The sequence below is a fragment of the Pteropus vampyrus genome, unplaced genomic scaffold, assembly GCF_000151845.1.
Source record: "Pteropus vampyrus isolate Shadow unplaced genomic scaffold, Pvam_2.0 Scaffold65, whole genome shotgun sequence".
Taxonomy (NCBI): Eukaryota; Metazoa; Chordata; class Mammalia; order Chiroptera; family Pteropodidae; genus Pteropus; species Pteropus vampyrus.
Genome location: NW_011888846.1, coordinates 214,185 through 220,979, shown reverse-complemented (window position 1 = coordinate 220,979; position 6,795 = coordinate 214,185). Strand labels below are relative to the sequence as shown.

General features: G+C 40.2%; 1 protein-coding gene and 1 pseudogene across 1 annotated transcript in view; both read left to right on the top strand.

Moving 5' to 3' along the window:
- The window catches only part of LAMC1 (laminin subunit gamma 1), a 116,156-nt gene that overhangs the window by 54,631 nt on the left and 54,730 nt on the right, over positions 1-6,795 (top strand). The window lies entirely within an intron of this gene.
- LOC111740572 lies at positions 701-819 on the top strand (annotated as a pseudogene).

Genomic DNA, 6,795 nt, shown 5'->3' with positions numbered 1-6,795 from the left:
TGTATGAGATGACCATCATGGAAATTTTGTCTTAAGCCATATATACCGATTTATATAACGATAGTATCTATTTTACCATTTCTTCTTTTGTGACATTCACAATATAATCACTTTCCTGCCTAATAAAGTGTCCTTTAAAAAGCTTATTATTTATAATAGTCACCACTTTTCATTTTAAAGCCATACCTTCCAGAGTTAATTACATAAATCTGTGTTAATTTCTTTGCTTTTTAAAAACCAAAACATAACAAAACCTTCTGTTTGTTCCATATAAGCTTCCAAAACATATATTTTTAATTCGAGGTCATTTCAAACTAATTCGATGTCCCCATAGTAATTTGTGGTCTAAAATGAAGTCACTGGGAAGCTTCATAACAACTAGAATACAAAGCAGTTCTCTCTTTTCTGAAAGGGTAATCTAAGGGAGAACTTCTTTTAATTTTTCCAGGCATATGTGGTTTTCAGAACCAGTCTTTGTCTTTATATGTACACGTATTCATTTAAGTTCTCTGTGGGTTTCTTACAAGGCTCCTTTTTAAAACGTCTGTCATCCAGAGTAATAGTAGCAGGCATTTTACTCAATTTATGCAGCAGAACATTAGGAGAAGCACTGCAAGAAAATGCAGTTGAGCGTGTGTATATTATATCGGTCTATTGTGTCCAAAACACCTACTGTATTTTATTCAGAAGAAGAAATCTAGTCCATGGCCATGCTACCCAGAACAAGCCCGATCCTGTCTGATCTCGGAAGCTAAGCAGGGTCGGGCCTGGTTAGTACTTGGATGGGAGACCACGGAGGAAGACCAGATACTATAGGCTTAAAAAATAAGGGATTGTAAGCTGACAAGGTCCTTGCTTTGCAGTCTGTGAGGTCAACCAAGGATTGATTGCCTTGCCTAAAAAAAATAAAAATAAATTTAAAAAAAAGAAGAAGAAGAAATCTAAATTTTTCCATAACTGCTTTTTAAAAGTTTATGAAATACCCCTTTGGGATCAGTCTGCCCTGTTTATGCCTTTGCCGAAACTTAGCTCATCCTGCTGTGTGTTGCACGCTGATTTACGGTTGCAGCAGATTGTAAACTTCTTGAGGGCAGAGAACGCATTCACCCGTGTGTACGCCATTCCTTTAGGCATTCAGCATGCGCTTGGAAACTAAGAGTCGGTGCCGATAGCAGAGGTCATAAACATGCTTTATTAATTCTAAACGTGTGTAGAAAACTGGTGGAAATTGGTTTACCCTCGTGCTGTCCTTTTGGTCTTGTTTTCTACCACTTAGCCCTTTTTTCTCCATTCTCATATGCCCTTCATTTTCAATAGCACTATTTTTTTTGAGGTCCTCACTGGACACTTAAGAACTGGAGTGTTCGACCCTTAGCATGGGTCCACTTAGTTTTTTTTTAGGAGAGCTCTAAAAAGGGTTGGAAACAGCACGAAGTGTAAACGGGCAAATTAAATGTAATGCCTGGATCTATTTAAAAATGTATAGACCAGGCCTGTTTTATGCTTTATGCATTCGTGTGGTGTGACGGCCTTGCAGTTATCTTGCTGTGGAAAGAAGGAAAACAGGGAGAGGAATCTGGAGAAGGCTTCCTTGACTTACCGGGGCGGAATCACTACAGTAATGTGCTGCATGGCTGGTGGCAATTCTAATCCGCCTACGTGCACAAGTCAATGGGGTCTTTGTTCCAGACTTGTGGAAGGACGCCTGAGCCAGGCAGTGGTGGGAGTTCCGTTTAGTTCCACTGTTTTGTGGATTGGGCTCATTTTCAAAGGGATCCAGACATTTACTTTTTTCAAGTGAGAGAAGCAAGAGCAGAAAATCCATTCTTTCTTGCTACTGAAGAACTTATTCTAAAATGTTATGTGTCATTTGTCCCTTGTGGTTAGATGTGGACAGAGACGTTTGATTATATTTGTTTAGAACTGCTTCCTCTTTTGTAGACATAGAAACCAAAAGTTATCTTTTTCTCATTCAAAGATAAGGCAACTGTTTGAGAATCTTGTGCTCAGTCATTAGAAAAGTTTTAACCTTGAAAATGGAACCCTTAATTTGTTACCCTTTGTGGATGATTTTGTTTGAGCTTACCCTGCAGCTGGGAATGTAGGACTTGATCAGGCACAGAATATGGGCAAAAGCCTCCTGTAGGTTCAGAAAATTATTTAAGTCTTTACAGAACTGAAGTTAATTGGGAACCAGCTGATATTTCATGTCTCTGATGTCATTTGTCTTTGTGAAATCAGCTCACGTGGCATTTTAGCGTTTCTCAGGAATGTTAACCATCGGTATTGAAAAGATTTGGTGAGGGAGGTATCCTTAGAAACGTCACTGACACACAAGGTTGTAGAATCAAGTCTTTTCGATCTGGACGTTAAAGTTCATCTTGTCAAAACTATTTTACAGATGAGAAAATAGACGTGTGGTTGCTCCTTACTCCCTAGTTTAGTACTTCTCTCACTTTGCATTTTAATCATTTGTAGCTTCCCTTATATATCACATGGGATCCCAGTAGGGCAGGGATCAAGTCTTATTTCATCCTTGTGTCTTCAGGTACCCAGCCTGCCTGGCATGCAGTAAGTTTTAGCCTATTTTTGCGGAATGAGTGAATGAGTGAATGAATGAACCAAACGACAAACCAGACTTACCTCGGTCACTCTCTTTCTCTTATTTGGTTGCTGCTTATTTTACAAGCCAAACTCTTCTCTCCCTTTAAAAGGCAACAACAAAAATATACCAAAAAGTAAAGGGATAGCAGGTGACAAGGCAAGAGTCCTGGTCCTCAAAAGCTTATTTCTCTCTCTCTCTCTCTCTCTTTCTCTCTCTCTCTCTCTCTCTCTCTCTCTCTCTCTCTCTCGTGTGTGTGTGTGTGTGTGTGTTTGGGGCACGGGTGGGTGGGAATATAAACAAAACGTGCAAAAAAATAAAAGTGAGACAATTCCATGTACTGATAATCCAAAAGTGCCATGAACATGAGACATGGAGAACCGAGTTCCTCCATATCCAAGTGTTTTTCTTTAGTAGAAATCTCCCCCCAGCCCTGGGCATCAGTCCATCAACCCCACAGAGAGGAAATCCTCGCTTCTCCCCTGGAGGCGTGTACATGCGCATGGTAGAAGGAGTTCTTCTGGAACCAGAGCTGCTAAAAAGAAGAATTAGTTCGGCAGGGTTCATAGCTTCTGGCCCTCTTAAGGGATGCCATGTTGATGAATGGGATTTTTGCCTTTTAGCTTTTGGAAGAGTTTTTTTTTTTTTTTTCTTTGATCTCGTTAAAGGCTGCCACATGCAAAGGCTCTTTTTTATGTTGCTCTGTTTTTAAAATAATTGGAAGAAGGTCTTGAAAGGCATCATCTTAAACTTTATGGCAAAATCCAGAAAACATCGTTTTATGTTAGAATTTTGACCTGTTGTGTGTAGTAGAGAAGTCAGCCTGCAGCAAACAGGTATCTGTGGAGCACCTGTTTTGTGCTTAGGGCAGTGCCCAAGAGACTGAAGTCGTGTTTTCCAAATTATGAGTTACAACTTCCTAATGTCATAAAATTAAAGTAGTGAGCTGCGACTAACATTTTCTAACAAATGGAATGGAATAGAACGGAATGGAATATCCTAATGCATGATATTATTGCATTATTTTATCAAACTTGAGTTTCAGTGTGTCTGTGTGGGGGGAGGTTACAGTGTAAAGTACCTCTTTTACTGTGTGTCGTGGTCAGAAAAGCTTGAAAAATAGTATTGTAGAGAATACCCAAAAGTATAGCTAGATTTCTTGCTTTGAATAAGTTAAACTCTTGTAGGGGAAAAGGAACTTCCACAAAGGAGTAAATACTCAAGTATGGAATTGTGGTTTGGATAGTGGGTGCTGTGTGTTCCGAAAAGTAAGATGACAATACAGGTTGGAAGTATCCTAGAGACAGTGGACTAAACCTGGGAAGATAGGTAGGGTTTGCAAGGAGCGAAGCCTAGAGAATGACTTAGAAGTGGGGAATGGTAAATGGATAAAAAAAGATGGCAAGACTGGAGTAGGGGTTTCAAGTTAAGCTGGAGAGTTTTAGATCTGATTTGGAGGTATAAAATGAAGCACAGTTGCTCAGCCTTATGAAAGCCTTGCAATAACACGCCTAGGGAGTTTGCACCGGATCAGGTAACCTGCACAGGTTCACGCGCTGGGGAGTGATACGATGCAGGGTGGGTTTATAGAATATTTTCCAACTCCTTCCTAACTCGTCTTTAGTCGTGGAGCTCTTAAGGGAATTTCTTTTAGGTGGGTGTTGGATACGGAGTCTCTGGCATCAGATCAAAGAGAGCTAGGAAGGACTTTGGCAGCTCTCCAGAATGTAAATAGAAAGGTAGAGCCGGTCCCATGGCGGTGCCTGGGAAACACTCCCGTGGATGAGAACTATAGCTCTGTCTGTTTGAAATATGGTGAAGGATGGATTTGAAGAAAATTTCTTCTGATATCGCCGCTGAATGTTTGCTCTCAATGTAGAATGGGAAAGCAGATAAGAAAGGTTCCTGGTTTTGAAGTACTGGAAATCTGACCGACCTACCTGAAGCACGCTAGGTAAATAATTTGTCATGATGATCTCCTTGCCCGCAGCATCCCCGCAGTGGAGGTGGTATATATACATTATTTATAAAACAACTTCGAGAGCGATCACAAGTTTCTCCTCCCTGAAAATGAACATTGAAATTCTTTACTCCTTTCCAATTTTTTTTTTTTTTTTTTTTGCTTGGGGAACTCTACCACTTTACTTATTTCCTGAAGAGAAATTTAAAGTTTCTGCAATTATAATGAACATTAAAGGGAAGGTGATTTAACTAGAAAAAGTGCATTTAAACATGCCTATTTAGTTAGAAAAAGTATATTTAAACACAACTATTAAATCTTTAACATTAAATGCACCGGGAATTTTGATTGACTTCTGGTTGGAAGTTTTGATTCTGCGGTGTAGCAGATTATTAAATGTTCTAAATAAAGGCTATGCTAGAGGATATTCAGTGTTTAATCTGAGTCATTAGGAAAAATAAGCAAACGCTTGCATCTAGCAATGCAAGATTGCTTACAGATAACCTAGGGAGGTTGAATACGTCTTAGATGGTTTGGTGGGGTTTCTAGTTTAATCAGCAATGCAATAGCAAGTCCGAGAATAGCCCATGGGAGGCAAAGGGATGCGAGGAACACAAACCTTGGTTTCTAGAAGTCTGTGTAGAGCGTGCATTTTCATCCCTGTGCAAAGAGGGCGGATGAATGAAAAATGAAAACGGGGCTATATTCGTAGATACTCATCCGCTCACAGTCAGTCACTTGTGGAGAGAGCGCCAGTTGGCAGAGAATTTTCATGATGTGAGCTGTCCATCCGCTCAGAAGGGCAGAAGCACAAGGATGCCTGTGTGAAGGACTAAATTCCTTCCTACCCAGAGGGCACGGGGGTAGGTTCTCGTGCGGATCTGAGTGAGATCTGCTCGCCTTTTCCACTTTGTATGCAGTCTTCAACATGTCATTTTTTCTGTTATCCCAGCTGCAATCGATGTTTGACTTCGTTAATCGGTTTCCTTCCTTTCGCTGCTTTGACTGCTAATTAAGAATCCACTCGAGGTGGGTCTGAGAGGGGACGCCCCGGAAGGAAGAAACTTGACTGCTTCATTTTTGTGGGCTTATAAGAGCTAACGGTTATTATCGCAGATTGGATTTTGGAAATGAATTAACTTTCCGTCTCCTCACCTTTTACCTGCCAGTCTTTTTGCCTATTCATTTGCCAGGGGAAAAAAAAAAGTGTGTGTGTGTGTGTGTGTGTGTGTGTTTCCTGTGAAATAATAAAACAAGTAATTCTAAATATCAAAGGTATTTGAATTGTTATTGATGTAAAATTTCTGAATAGACTTCCTCCCTCTTCTGTATTTTTCGTGACAATATTTTTTTGAAAAATTCAGATTTCCTTGGACCGAATTTTAAAACAGTATGCCCTGCAGAAAAGAGGGTAGAAGGGGTTTTAGTAGAAATCTTTGTTTTTATATTCTTTGGTTTCTTAGATCCGGATCAGCAAACCCTTCCCATGACGGGCCACACAACCCAGTAAATATTTTAAGCCATGCAGCCTCTGTCACAGCTTCTCATCTCTGCCCTTATAGGCAGAGAGCTGCCATAGACAAAATGCAGGTGAATGGGCGTAGCCTTGTTCCAGTAAAACTTTATTTACAAAAATAGGCAGTGGGCTAGATGTGGTGCGCAGGCCGCAGTTTGCCAGCCATAGTTAACAGTGTGTCCTAAGGCTTGAGCCTGGAAGGAGATCGGATCTAATACGAAGAAAGTTTGTCCAATAAATCACGTGTGGATGTCGTGAGAGAATTAAAAATCCAGAATATCAAATCTGGACTTTTAGTGTCCTTGTAATTTTTCCATCAATCTCAATGTCCCTGTTTATTCCCTCCCCACCCCTTCCTCCTCTCCCTCTCGCTAATATCATTATGAATGTCTGGTACTTTGCTCTCAAGCCTATATGTATATTTTAAAGACATACCTGAAATTTCTGCTCTGAAAAGTAAATATGCCTACATTGGTCTTTAACCAACAGAATGTAACACCCTCCCCGAAAATGCCAGCACTACCAACACAGACTGGGATTAAACAAGTCTAGGCTTCTAGACAAGGGAGAAAAAAAAGTGTTTTCTTATCTTTTTGAGTGTACTGAAGCAGAAGTTAACTCTTTGCTTCCAGATTTGTTCCTTGCCATTGAGAGTTGCCGTTGGTCCTGTATCATTTTATTAAGTATTAGTAATTTGGGGGGAAGAGGAAGGAAGGA